This window comes from Bidens hawaiensis, unplaced genomic scaffold (assembly GCF_021521415.1).
Source record: "Bidens hawaiensis isolate Kalapana, Puna unplaced genomic scaffold, B.hawaiensis_p1.1 tig00076606_1, whole genome shotgun sequence".
NCBI lineage: Eukaryota > Viridiplantae > Streptophyta > Magnoliopsida > Asterales > Asteraceae > Bidens > Bidens hawaiensis.
The window spans coordinates 4,453-20,283 of record NW_027503215.1 but is presented as its reverse complement, the minus strand read 5'-3'; the positions used below and the strand labels follow the sequence as shown (position 1 = coordinate 20,283).

Here is a 15,831-nt window from a genome sequence, read left to right as displayed (position 1 = left end):
AGGACCAGTGAGACAAAAATAGTTAAAAGGTGGGACCATTGCTAGTGATTTTTAAAGGTGAGATTATTATCGGCTAATACACAAAAGATGAGATTATTTATTTCCAATTTTCCTAAAAATAATATTTTATTATAAAATGCTAATAAAATACATTAAAATAATGCATAATTCCTTCAACCAAATTAACTTAACTTTTACAATCTCATTAGTTAGATTTTGTTTTTAATAATAGTTCGTGAAGTTCAATTACCTCGGTTTCTTTAACGCACTTTCGGTTTATAGTTCAAGTTTCTCTTCGATTTTGAGGTGAGTTTCTCACCCCCTCCCTGTTAACGCTTTTACATTTTGGGGGGTAGCATGTATATCATATTCAAACGTTTACTTAGTTATTCTTTATTCAAACTACAATTCGTATTATGGACTTGTGTGTTTATTTGCTTACTTGCGTTGGTTTCAAATGGTGATTTCATAAGTATGATCATACGCCCATACACCCCCCTTTACACTCAAGGCCATCATGTTATGAGTGGAAAATGGACCCCCGATCCGAGTACATTGGTTGTCCTCAACTGGAAAGGACCTTGCTTGCGTTGTGCGTTTATCTGGGTACGTTGGTTGTTACCAACTGGAAAGGACCTTGCTTGCGTTGTTACACATGTTCATAGAATTGTATAATTTCTTTACGTGTTTATATCAAACTGTGTAATTCTCACCAATATACTTGTTAGTTGACCTTATATTTTATATAAACGCTACAGGTACAAACATTAGAGGATAATATTTAGAAAAGACACTAGACTTAGGTTATTTAAACAAATTGACAAACTGTTTAATTGTATTTATTTTTCATGTATTTCTTTACTTTCAAACTTGTGTATTTGATGTTGAAATTAATTAATGATAATATTGCTATTTAATAGTGTAACATGTGTTTTGAGCAACGTGTACGTCACACTCACGCGTTTTCGCTTTAGCCGGGGTGTTACGTGTACCCATCGTATATGTAGTATAGTATGATAAGAACCATCAACGAACACACTTGTTTGATTTTTACTACTTGATCGTTGTATTTATTTTAACCAGAAGTAAACATCGTAATAATTTTAGTTTAACAAGTAAATTTAAAAGCATAAATTAAAAATAATATTTTTCGGGTTTTTATATTTTTATAGAAACGATCAAGGATAAAAGTGCATCAACTTGGTTAAAACTCCTCTTAACATGGTTTAACAATTTATTGGTAAGCATGTGATATAACTTACTTTGGTAATTAAATGTGAGAATAACATCATATTTTCTAAGTCATTTTCGGTTCGGTTGGATAAATAACCGATAATCGTTTCCTGGTTGATCTCGATTCAATTTAGTTAATTTAAGTTAACGAAGGGTACAAAAAAATAACCGATAATTGTTTCTCGGTTAATCTTGATTCAGTTTTGTTTGTTTTCGATTCAATTTCAATTAACGATTCGGTTAATGCTCATCTATGTTGTGAAGCAATAATCTTTTCTTGCCAGCTGCTTGGAGTCTCTTATTCAGTTTGCAATTTTATCGTTTTCTTCAATGTTTTAAAATATTTATATATATATATATATATATATATATATATATATATATCTTGTCATTTTCAGGTTAAAAAGAAGTTAAATACTAAACCCCCAATTTAATTGAGGGAAAATTCCCAAAATAGTCCCTTTTAGAGAGAGAAGTCCCAAAATAGCCCTTTTTTACTCAAAATCTTTTATAATTTGGACTGTCAAGACGCATTGGGATTAAATAAAATTAAAGACGAGATTTTGAAAGAAAGTCAAGTAAAAGATGAGATTTGGGAAAATAATGTCGTGCAAGTCCAAATTATTTGTAATCTTGGAGTAAAAGTTGAAATTTTTCAAAAACTTTTTTACTCAAAAAAACCGTCTTGAGAGACTGTATTTTTATGTTTCCTACCTTTCCCGTCCATATTTTCAAATTATAAGAAAAATATATTTTTTACAATTATACCCCTTAACCACAACCACCACCTTGAACCACCACCACCACCTTCCAACTTGTCACGTAATCACGCAACCCCGATTTCCACCGCCGCCGATCTCCGGTACCATTTCTTCCACGGCGCTTCATCCTTATCGCCGGAAACAGCTCTCCGGTGCGTGAACTCCACCGGAGTTACACATTCGAAGATTCCGGTTACGAGATTCCGGTGGAAACAGCTCTCTCTCTGTCTCGCACACACACACACGCACGCACGCACTATATCTTTCATGTGCATTGAGCTTGGTGGTTAAAATTGTAACAGGTAGCATGTGAAGCATGGATTAAGAAAGGCGATCCCAAAGAAGTAATCTGCCATGAGGTTAAACGAGTCAAGCCAGACCTCCTTGTTGTGGGAAACAGGGGTATTGGTCCTTTCCAGAGGTATATTAATCATATTATGTCTCAGTTGGTTAGTTGTTATAGCTTATAATATCATTAGCAAGGTTTCATGATTACTTAAAAACTTCGAATGTGTAAGAAATGGTATCGGAGATCGGCGATAAGGATGTGTAACTCGTAACCAGAATCTCGTAACCGGTTCCGGAGAGTTGTTTCCGGCGATAAGGATGGAGCGCCGGTGGAAGAAATGGTACTGGAGATCGGAGGCCATGGAAATCAGAACTGGTTGCGTGATTACATGACAAGTTGGAAGGTGGTGGTGGTGGTGGTGGTTCAAGGTGGTGGTTAAGGGATATAATTGTAAAAAATATATTTTTATAAGAATTTGAAAATATGGACGAGAAAGGTAGGAAACATAAAAATACAGTCTCTCAAGATGGTTTTTTTGAGTAAAAAAGTTTTTAAAAAATTTGAACTTTTGCTCTAAGATTGCAAATAATTTGGACTTGCATTACATTACTTCCCCAAATATCGTCTTTTACCTGACTTTCTTTTAAAATCTCGTCTTTATTTTTATCTAATCCCAATGCATCTTGACAGTCCAAATTATAAAAGATTTTAAGGAAAAAATGGCTATTTTAAAACTACTCTTTTTAAAAAGGACTATTTTGAAAATTTTCCCTTTAATTAACATCTCATATTCTCGTATTGGGACCACCATTATAGGGAATACAAATGCAAACTTTAATTCATTTAATAGGTTGTGTAGAAAGCAAAGTTAATTATATTAAAACAAATTTAGATGACATACTTATATTTTAATAATCAAAACACGCAAATTATATAGATAAATAAGTTTAGATAAGAACAAGTTTTATATTTAAGGCGTCAAACATTTTTTAAATATATATATGTGTGATGAACCCAATAAATTATTACGAAGCTGCCATCTCTTTTTCTTTTCAATAAAACTTTAAGTTTAAGCATGCTAATATTTAATTATATTTGTTACTTTTATAGATGTGGTGACTTTAAATCAAGTAAAACCTAAAACACAATTTTTAAAGTAATAATACTAAGTAGTATATTTAAAGGGAAAGTTCATATACAAAACGATTTTAACATGAGAACGTATGAAACAATTCAAATTTACCACAAATGAGGACGTAAGAAACATATCAACTACAATACCAATCTACATAAGCAATGCTTTATAATAACAAAAAAAACCTAATAATAACAACAAAATAATTAAAATTAACAACAAAATAATAACAGCAAATACTTATAACAGTATAAAAAAAGCATAATAATAACAAAAAAATGTGAATTGACAAATACTTATAACGTCTTATAATCAGAAATCAGTGAATATGAACAAAATATAACAGCAAACACTTATAAAAACAAGTCTAATAATAACAACAAATTGGTTCTCACTGTTTTTATGTTAAGAATTATTTGTATTTGATCTTGAAACGTATATTCAATATATTTGTTTAAAAAAGCCATCCCCGTGTAATATCATAAGTTAGCAAAGATAAAATCTTCAAACATCTATGGTTAATTAGGTTTGAAAAGTGCTTTTATTCAAGTCAAGATAATAATAATAATAATAATAATAATAATAATAATAATATCTTATTCACGCAGGCTAAATGGAACTCGTTTTTCACACAGGGACCTTTTTGTTGACCCAGTCAACCTCTATAACCTAAGTTCAGCAATTTGTATGAATTATTTATTTCATTTTCACGTTCTTTCGAAAATTATTAAATTCAACTAATTAATGTTTCTCAATGTCTTTAAATTAACAAATTAGTGAAATTACAATTCTGGTTTATACAGTATAATTTCATAATTAGTTTATATAATTAATTTATATTTTCAATATTATTCTTGTTTAGTTGAAAGTTAATGCTTTATGACTTTATCATTTTGCAAAGTCGGTTATCAAAATTAACAATATGTTATCATTGGTATTTCTATTACTCATGCTCTTTGTGTTGTTACAACTTACAAAGCCTATTGATTAAATAGTGTTACTTGAAGGTTCATTCGTATTATTAGAATAACTCCATCAATCGAAGCTTATCTTATGATCAATGATAGTTTGACACTTTAACATGCTACTCATAAAATCATTACTTTCTTCAGAGTTTTCTTGAGAACCATTTACACTAAAGTCATTCATAAAATTCTTCTTACAAAATGACACTTTAATATTGATTAATGATTATATTTTACTAAGGCTTCGATAAAATTTGGTTCGTGTTCAGATGCAAGAAATGTAAACGTAACACATCCCCATGGATCCTGTTTCATTTGTTTATGATGAGAAGGCACGTAGAACTTCTTAAAAGAAGATGATACAACGTTGCTTAGTAGTAAGAATCACACCAAAAGATCAAACGATATATTAACATGTCTATTTAAAAGATGATGACTATAAATTTTTTTTACTATTTTGAAAGAAAATAGATGTTGGTCACTTAAAAGGATGTGTGACTGTGTTAAAATGTAGGGTGCTATACAAGCGGCACTTTTTAGTTTATTTTTTATACATTATGTCTAACTAAATTTTTCTTAACCTTAACTATGGTTATATCACACTAGGTTTTTCTGTCACTGTTTTCTTTTTTCTTTTATTGAATTTTTATTTTATCCTGTTATGTAATGTTGTCATAATTTTGGATTGATTAATTTCTGTTCTTCTATACATTACTCACTAAATTCTAGTTGTAATGCACGATCATCATAAATAAATAAGGGTAAGTTAACAAGCAAATTAAATTAATACAGAAACTGTGAGAATTAAGCAGTATAATTATATAAACAAGTAGCATAATTACGTAATTACATTATAGTATAACTACACTATGCTGTAATTACACTATACTATAATTATCCTATGTTATATATATAATTGCACTGCCAGATTCTCACAGTTAACACACTAATTTAATTTGTATTTATTCCAAACCCTAAGTAAATAATTATAATTCTTCTCTTTATAGTTTGATTACAAATAATATGAAAATTTAAAAGCTGATGATTTTTTAATAATATAATAAAGATAACCAAATAATTTTTTTTATTTAGATTCTTATTATTATATAAAATATACTTTACTGAAACTCATATCAATTCATCTGCCTCTTCCTTTAATAACGTGTTTTTTTAATTTATCATTTATTCGGGACCACACAAAAGTATTAAGTTTTTCATTAATAATAATAATAATAATAATAATAATAATAATAATAATAATATAAAAAAACATGTACACGGATTTTATTTGGGCTAACGTGTCTCTATATGGCCCAATTTTCAAGTTCAACGCACAAATCTGCTATTGGGCTTGATGGACACGGTTCTGGATCCAATTAATGTCTCTGGATTTTACAATGGTCTGTAATTCTGTATTGGGCTGTCCTTTTAATAAATAGTTACATGTTGCAAATTAGTATTCATAAGAAACAAATAAACATACATGATTATATTAGAACTGATAATTTTATCCTTGAATCTTACTGTTAATCATTGGTTTTAAATTAATATAAGTGTAGTCATTAAATATATAATCAATAATATTAGACTTGGATTGACCAAAATTAATTGATGTTGATGTTGCAAAGACTATATGATATTATAATGTAATAAAGTACATGTTTGAATTAGGGCTGGCAATTACCCGATACACGAATACATGACACGTACCTACACGAATTTAACAAGTACCAAGTAAGGCCTTAACAGGTTTCTTGTACTAAACATGTAGACACGAATCTACGTGTTAATTTTCGTGTTTAAACAGGTGAAATACATGTTTACCTGTTAAGTACATGTTAAGTACCTTACTAGATTTTTATAATTTTATATGTGTGTGTGTGTGTAGGGGAAGTATAAAATAAAAACCCACTTGAGTTGTGAAAACCCTATGTAACATCGTTTTTTTTTTGTTACACACGTAATATATGTTGTTACATTTAATACAAAACATCGAAAAATAAAAAAAACATTTTTTTTGCTATTTTTTAACATTTTTTTAGTAATTTTTATATATGTTTTCAGGAGAGAGAAAATGTTATATATATGTTTACATTTTTATTAAATTTAATTGTGGACCACAATATTTAAACTTTAATTAAAATCATGTGGTTGAGAATGAGTTTCTAGAGTTTTCACAACTCAAGTGGGTTTTTATTTTAATATAACCCTATATACACACACACACACACAAAAGTTATTCTAAACCCCAAATTCCTAAAACATTCTCACTTTCTCTCAGCCATCACATTCTCACGACGTTCCTAGTTCCCTCTTCGGCCATCAGCTCCGCCTCTAAACTCCGGCCATCAGTTCCACAGCCGCCGGTGCTTCCTCCGATCTCCACTCTCCACGCTATCACGGTCTCGTATTGCAAATACTACCAAAAATCATCACTCATCCACTCTTATCGTGTTTTATCATGTATACCAGGTATTAACAGGTTCGTGTTCGTGTCTTATCGTGTACGGGTGTACACGATATGACAGCCCTAGTTTGAATTTAAGCCTTAAAAGGTTGGGACTCAAAATGTGTAAAAAATGGTATGGCGTAGCTTATTACCCGTTTACCTATCACTTTATTGTAATCGTTTGGATGATAAATGTTTGACATGAAAAAGGTAGATGTAACAATGATAAAGTGATAATTACATAATGTTTGGTTAGGAAACAACTAAAAAAAAAAGGACGATAGATACTTTAAAACGTTAAACTATACATACGATTCTTGCCAATGAGCTGATGGTGGAATGGCAAGGGAAAGACTTGGTATCCATGTGAGCCGTGTTGGATTCCTGCCCACATCATTTAGTTTCGGCGGCATTGGGTAATGATATGAAAGTAGACGAGTAAGTGGCGTTCACTAGTTGGATCCTTAAACTGAACATGTTTTATCTTACCGCACTGTCGTGGGTTCGGATGAGTGTTCACGGGCAGTGGCCACGTATGTGGAGCATGTCAAATGACGCAAGCAATTAGGCTGTAGTGTTTTGAGAATATTCTTATGTGAATTTACTTTACCAAATTAGCATTAGAAAAAGGAACACAAACATTTAATTAATTTAAGGATGATGATGTGGATGCACAAACTAGATATCGAAATACCGTACATTTTGTTCTTCCCACCTAAACCTTATCTGTCTGGTTTCATTGATTCCAAGTTCGGCAACATTATTGAAGCTTCTTTGTTAATTCATAATTAAGTTATTTTTTTAACGACAGCTTGGATCACTGACGGGCCATTGCTTCATCTAATCATATTTATTCCCGAGTATCATAGCCCACCATAGGCGAGAAAGCTTAATGGACAGCCTAGAACCTTAATTTTGTTGCAGGTGTGACTTGAACCTAACACCTTTTTTTAAATGAAGTATTTAGGTGTCACATAATTAAGTTATCATAATTTCTTTTTAATTTTGTAACCGTGCTTGAATAAAAAAACCTATAACACTTATAGCAGTATGCACACTTGAAAATGGGTCACGCGACAAAACCTTTAATGGTGTTCGCAGTTTCAGGTTTCTTGGTTTTGAGATGGACGGGTATGTAAATTACAATAATTAAAATTGTTTAGCATGGTTATCGTTTTCATGGAAGTTTTTGTTGATCCAATTTTTATAGAGTATAAACTAAACAAATGGATCTGTTAGTAAATATTATTAATCGATAGAGCAAAGTGTCATTTTCGTCTATGTGGTTTGGCTTATAATGCGAATTTAGTCCAAAAAGTTTATTTTTTGCATATGGACCCTCCATATTTCTCAATTCTTGCCAATTACATCGAAATCACTAACCTCATTAAATTTAATCGTTAAGTCAGGGGTAGACATGTCTTTTCACTATTTATTTATTATATGAGTAAAGTGCCAAAATCGTCCCTGAATTTTGGTCATATTTGCGAATTTCGTCCAAAAATATTTTCGTAAGTAACCCTCGATTTTTCCCAACCGTTGCCAAATTTTCCAAATTGTTAACTCTGTCTAAATTCAATGTTAACTTATGGGTGTTACTGTCATTTTACATATTTGTTTACATTATTATTATTATTATTATTATTATTATTATTATTATTATTATTATTATTATTATTATTATTATTATTATGTGTTTGTTCGATGACATGTATAGCACTTCACGATTCTTATGTTTGAATCCAATATAGTATGCGTTTGTTTATTCTTCTTTATTTTTAGTTATATAAGAGGTTAGCTCAATGTAATAATAATAACAATGTAAACAAATATGTAAAAGGACAGTAACACTCCTGAGTTAACGTTGAATTTAGACTGCATTAACAAATTTGACGAAATTGGCAACAGTTGGGAAACATCGAGGGTCTATCAGCGAAAAAAAATATTTTTGGAAAAAATTCGCAAATGTGACCAAACTTCAGGGACGATTTTGGCACTGTACTCATGTAATAAAGAAAGAGTTAAAAGACATGTCTACCCCTGAGTTAATGATTCAATTTAACGGAGTTAGTGATTTGGATGTAATTGACAAGAATTGGAAAACATAGCGGGTCTATATGCAAAAAATAAACTTTTTGGTCGTACTATTTGCCAAACCATAAAAACGAAAATAACACTTTACTCTAATAGATATAAAGTTGGTATAATTGTTGATGCCATTGAGGCAGAGAAATTAGCATCACACCGAAAGTTGTATGAACACATGCAAATATGCAATAAATTTGGCAACAAAATAAGCACATATTCTTCCCAAGGAAAGGCACTCATTTTCAACGCACAATTAATAATTAATCAAGATTATTTGACGAGCCCAAAAACTGTGTATTTAGATGATTTTTAAGAAATTAACAAGAAAAAGTTATTATAGAAAAATAAAAAAAAAATACTAATTGCAATATTATAAAAAAAACATCTCTCATATATCTATACTACTAAAACAAAACCATTATTTCTCGTGTTATTCAATTAGAGTAGTTAATTAGGATGCCAACAAATATTAGTACCATTTATAGAATTATTAACAAAGTTACAAATGTAACTTAAATGTTGTATTAAATTAAGTTTTTATATATTTATGAATTATAAAATTTTATTTATTATTGTTGTTATTATGAACTCATAAGGTGTTTTATTACATGTATTATTAAATTTAACTTTTTTGTTGTATTTTTTTAGCTACACGTGTATTACACGAGTTATATCATAATTAGTAACTAATAATTAATAATAATAAGCAAAGATATGGGATTTTGATCGGTACTAAAAGTGCTGGGAATCTGGTATTGTGACGCCTCAAGGCATCTCACCATCAAGCATTCGCCAAATTTACTAGATGGGCGCCAAGGGCTTTTAGGCCCCTTGGGAGCTAGCATGTTAACGGTTGCTAATGCTCAAGGGTGTAGGGTAATAACTTTTCAAATCAATTAAATAAACTTTTTCATATTTTATTAAAATTAAAATAATTGTGTTCGTTTTGTTAAACTATTAAGTGATTTTAAATGAAGAGCTGGTGATATAACTTTAATGCTTGCGTGACAGTGACGTGACAATCATTATTTATTTTTTAATTAAACCATTGCATATGGTATTAATCTTGTTTAGTTATAGCTTGATATTAAAAATTAATATGATTATATTTATCAAAAGTAAGTTGGCATGCATCATGCGTGCATGACCATGCCGTGAAATATTGATTGTATTGATTGTTTTAGACTTTTGTTTTAATTATGTATATTTTAATATTTATGCCTAAGTCAACCAAATACTACAAGCTCAAAATTTCATACATGGAAGCCATGAACTAGGAAGTGTGAAGGCATCCCGAACAGGGTGACTTGTGTGACAATGTAAACAAGTTAGAGTTTTATGTTCACATTTAATTAATGCCTCCAAATCCGAAAAAAAAAACATTATTGATAGATATATTATCATGGGCGGATTTAGTATGGGTTCCCCGGATTCACGGGAACCCATTGAATTTCATATTTTACGTTAAAAGGATATATAAAAAGTATTAGTGAACCCATAAGATTTTAGAAGTGAATACTTAAAGAGTTTAAGATGGTGTGGTAGTAAACTCCTTTAAAACCTTCTCAATATTTTTAATTTTGAAAGGTCTTAAGTTCAAGTCTTTCAAATGCCCACTTTGATTATATATATTTTTTTCTTTTTGGTAAACAATTACTAGAGTTTGGGTTTTATTTGAAATGTCTCAAGTTCAAATCCTTCTAAATCCTATTTGGTAACTTTTTTTTTTCTTTTTGATAAACCATTATTGTGTATTTAGTTGGGGTTTTTAACAGCTAAAAATAACATTTTCGCTTCTGATTATTTCCAAACATATTCACACATCACGCATCCACAACCCATTTATTGTAAATTTTTTTTTCAATTTTAATGACCTTACATGTTTTTTAAATTACATATTGTTTTATTATAGTATCGTATTATATAATATTCTCCGACAAGGCCCAACCGGTCTGAAAAATTTAACGTTTAGTTGTGTGACATTTGAACACAGGAAAAAGGTAAACCCATAAGAAAAAAATCCTGGATCCGCCAATATTATAATGGGTAAAACAAACTCGATGTAATGTATTGGTGTGGTGATAAGATTGATTGTTACTAAAGTATATGTTATGAGTTCAAAACTTGTAATAAGCAAACTTTTTTTCTTAACAATTGTTATAAAAATGCCATAAAATTTTGTTTTGATTTAGGTCTTTATATTCATTGAGCCGGCCCTAATATTGAAGTGGTGATGCATTGACTTGTTTTGTTCTTTTTTTTCTTAAATAAATAATGTCTCTTCAAACTCCAACATCTAATCGTCACCTACTACAACTTTGTTTAATGTATTATTATTATTATTATTATTATTATTATTAAAACAAGATATACATAATTGTCCTATATGCTACTTAAATTTATGCATAAATAGTGAGTTAGTATTAAGTAGGATAATGAATATCGAGTAAGTATGTCTTGCAAGAGATAAGATCTATGTAATTAGAATAGATATGGGTTTAAAGCCAATTGAAAGTTTGCAATAATGCGAAGCTAATTTTCTATTAAGCTAAAATTTACTCAGATATTCAAGTGGAGAAATAAGTTTTCGGTAGCTGAACTTAACACTAGATGGCTACTATTTACCTAAACACTAGAGAGCATGGCTCATTTGCGTGTGCCACTTTCACTCTTTAATTACATTACGCGAATTTAACAATAAGTTAAGAGAAATCAATCTTGATTGAGATCCTAGAATTTGACACTATACCCGGTAAACTGTGTTTTACGTAATACGCTTGATAGGCATATATCAAGTAAATCACTTTTACGTGATATCATAATAATTCCGCCCAATAACTTGTCTAGACTCTTTAACCACCATACACCAATTTATAGCCACATAACTAACTGATGTCTATTTAGATCAATTGAAGGAGAAAATATACATTTTCGACATACTTTGATATTGACGCGATAGAAAAGGATAATCATAGCTTACAAGGAACACGCGATAGTCGAATAACACCGGTAATGTACAAACTACTACTAGTGTCTATGTGGGAACAAATGTGTGTAACTTCATTATCTACCTAAACAATAGCCACCACTAACAAGACCACACTAATGTAATAACTAAAGTGGCCCCAATTCACCATCCCAAACCTAATATATGTCTCCCTGTTATGTTTTCTACCTAATCAATACCAACCAACCATCACTTGTCACAACTACTTTTAATATTTTATGTGCAAATAAACCACGATCCCTCTTCTACAAGCAAAGTATATATCCCCCTTTATCTTTTAAGAAAATGACTTAATTAATCCTAAGTTGTATAGATTCCTTCTTAATAAGCTTCCAAGTGATAACAACACAGCCCCACCAAGCTACCTTCTTCATTCTCTGTCTTTTGATGATTCCTTTGTGCTAATGGCAATTCCTTCACTCTTAGGTAATCTGCCCCAATCTTTTGTCGAACCGAATCTATGATATTGGAATCAACACGGTTTCCAATGGCATCCGTCACATAGAATATGTTTTCCACTCTACCCATTGTTGTTGAGATCTCAGCACGCGTCACATTTAATGTGTTTTCTCTAAATGTTCGTGTTACTTCTGCTAATAGCCCTGGTTTATCTGCCTTGCATAGCTCGAGTCTTACACCCTGAAACAAAATTATACATTAAAAAATGTTATACGATGTTAGTCAGGTTTAATGTAATTAAGAGATATAATTTTATCAAAAGTCTGTTATATTATTAGAATTTTTTTGTGCTTAGTTTAATTGTATTTCAATTAGGTTTTCTTTGTAATTATTTGTACTATAACTAAGATATAATTTTATAAGCATCTTTTATATTATTAGGATTTCGTTGTAATTAGTTTAGTGCATTTTAATCATGTTTTCTATCTAATTATTCTCGTTACCCTTGAAAATAGTTGATTAATGACATACAATACTTTACGAGATTTTACATTTTTTACCCCGATGTTATGGGTGTAGGCTAGCCGAGCCAAACCAAGCTAGTTTGATACAACTTACGAGAGCTCAAACTCAGCTCGCTTTAAGCTTTCGTTTCTAATGCTCAAGCTCACTTCATGTGTAGTTTTTTCAAACTCGAGCTATACTCGGACTCAGTTCGCTATTATTATTACTTTTTTTTATTATTTATTTATTAATTTCTATACTTTTCAAATTAAAGTATTTTGTTAATGATAACTTTTATATATTTTAATGATAACTTTTATAGATAACAAATATACTACTTAATTATTTTTATCATAAATTTTACATATTTAATACTTAAATAAAAATCATTACCTAAATAACAAGCTCTTTAAAACTCAGATAATTATAAGTTCGAAACTACTCGACTTTTAACTAGGTGATTTCAAATTACTTACGAGTCAACCTGCCTCATTTGCACCCCTCAATAAAATAAACCGAATAACTTTTTCATAAGAAATAGTATTACCTCGGATGCTCGCCTCTCGATAGCGGCTCTCAACCAAAGAGTCACAAGTCGTTTTTCACCTTCCGAACTTATTGGAGTCCCATCTTTTCTTCTAATAAAAATTCCTAAATCAAATAAAATATAATTTCATTAACAAATTAAAATAAAATAAATACCCATTAAAAAAATCAACTTTATACTAAAAATATATTACCAAATATGCTCCGTTATCCTTGGTATCAATAGTGGCATGAAACACAATGTATTCCATATCCGTTAACGTAAACACAACATCAAACAAAAGCTTAGGCCGATCTCTACACTGAATATTAATAACCGAGTACCCTTTCTCTAAACAGTTTTGAACCGACACCGACGGGTAATACTCGCCGCTCGTTTCAACAATCGAAACCCTCTCGTAGTCGCGATCAGCAAACATCATTTGGTGGAGCCGTCTCTCGGTGTGAGTGACAGAGATAGGAACCGAGATTTTCGCACTTCGGATATCGTTATCACCGTTTAGCACGTTTTTTAGTCGCGCTTCGATGAGTTCGATTTTGCTAGTGTCGTTTATCGGGCACCCGGATTCGCAATCTTTTAGGTAAATTAGAGATGCGATTCGACCGTTGTGGGTCCATACTTTCGATTCCACCACGTCGCATTTGAGATCGGATAAAACCGCGAATACCTCGGATAGGAGGACCGACTCGGTCGGTCCCAGTTAACTCGACTGCTGTCATTCCATCTATTGATTTGAACCTTGTGTTGTGTATAGTCCCAAGTGACTGTAAATATATAATTTTTAAAAAATGTTACATTGAGTTAATAATTTTAAGTTAATAACATATTTGCATAAATTGGATTTAAGGGTTAAGAAAATTACTTGTTGGATACAATTAATGATGCTGTCATCTGTTAATTTATTTCCATCCAAATTTGTGACATGAAAGACTGTAGATAAATTAAAAAAATATTATTTAATATTTAAATTTAAAAAAATTAAATTAAAAATTTGAAACTTACCGTCCATATTCCATCTTCCATCAGAAGAGACATAACCTTTTTTAATTAATAAATTCAGATCTGTAAGAACTTGAACAGCTTCCAGAAGATTTTCATCTTTTCTCGCACTATCAATCTACAAATTTAAATTTATTAATTAATAAAAAAAGGTCCTTACCCCCTATATCTCCTGTGTAAGGCTACGTGAATTGAATATGGTGTTGTGATTTTCAAACTTACCATGACTAGCGTTGCGTTTACACATGCAACATTATCAATTATGACCCTACAATATACCAAACATAAGTTAATTCATAATTCAAAACTTGAATAAAAATTAGAGACTATGAAAGAAACTGCAGGAATGTCTAGCAATGTCGGACAAACTCATTTACCATTTCACCAATGTTCAAATTCTCAAACACACAATTTAGAGTATCGATATCGCATTCATCTTACTCATAAGACATGTTAATAATTAATTAATTAGTAAAAATACTAATAAATATTATTTGTCCAAAATTTTCCAACAGAAACATGACGTTGAAAAATCAAACTATATAGTCGAAAACATAACAAATATTGACTGATGGTAATTAATGAAACAAACAGTAATTTTTATAGCTAGTGTTTAAAGACTTAGTTTTGCTATCAGAAAAGTGCCTAGTGACGGGTGTTTTTTACATTGAAACAAAAGACAAACATGCAGCAATTTATTTCGACGTAGGAGATTATTATTATTATTACAATAATAATTACCTTGGAGTGTTCATTCGAACAAGAAGCTTTTCGAACTCATCCAAATAAGGTCTCCGGTCCATCTGCATCATCTTACCGTCTTCTAGTAAATGTAAGCTTTTGTTGGGGTGCGATTTTTAACGAACAAACAGCGGGCTAAAAAATCTATGAAACTCTTCACGATGAAACCCAGAGGTGTTAGTTTTAGTTCTGTCTGGTGGTATTATGTGTGTTTGGAGAAGAATTTATATAACCGGTTTTAATATTCTTTTAATTCCTTTATTCACATGGCGTAACGCCCGCTGCCCGGATTCTATTTCTTTCTATACAAGTCAACTTGGCACGTCTACGTTTTTATTTAAAAATAATAATTGTAGGGGTATGATACTAAACCCCGGCTTACGACCTTTATTTATTATGTCTGCCTTATTTTATTATATGGACTAATACAATATTATTGGGCTGAGTGGGTTTTGTGGAGGTAACCCTAACTGGGCTAGGCCCATTAGGGTACCATGATGGTGGCCATGAGGCTCCCTATATAAGGAGGTCTCCACCTCCTTATTAAGGGTTGCGGTTCTCAATAAGAGCCACCACCATAACCATTTTTGTGTCTGTAATCAAGATATCCTCGAGATTTCTTAGCAGTCACCTCCATACCCCCAAAAACCATTGCAGGTCTGAGCGGAGGAGAGCGAGATTGGTTACATCATCCCGTATAAGACGATCCGAACT

At 31.0% G+C, this 15,831-nt stretch overlaps 1 pseudogene across 1 annotated transcript; it reads right to left on the bottom strand.

Annotated features, from left to right (window-relative positions):
* Positions 1-11,939: 11,939 nt before the first annotated feature.
* On the bottom strand, positions 11,940-15,201 carry LOC143606699 (ACT domain-containing protein ACR8-like; annotated as a pseudogene). The gene is made up of 7 exons (XR_013148800.1): positions 15,118-15,201; positions 14,599-14,644; positions 14,380-14,494; positions 14,240-14,307; positions 13,557-14,141; positions 13,378-13,468; positions 11,940-12,566 (listed from the first exon to the last, which is right to left on the bottom strand). The product of XR_013148800.1 is annotated as an ACT domain-containing protein ACR8-like (transcript).
* Between the last annotated feature and the right edge of the window lie 630 nt (positions 15,202-15,831).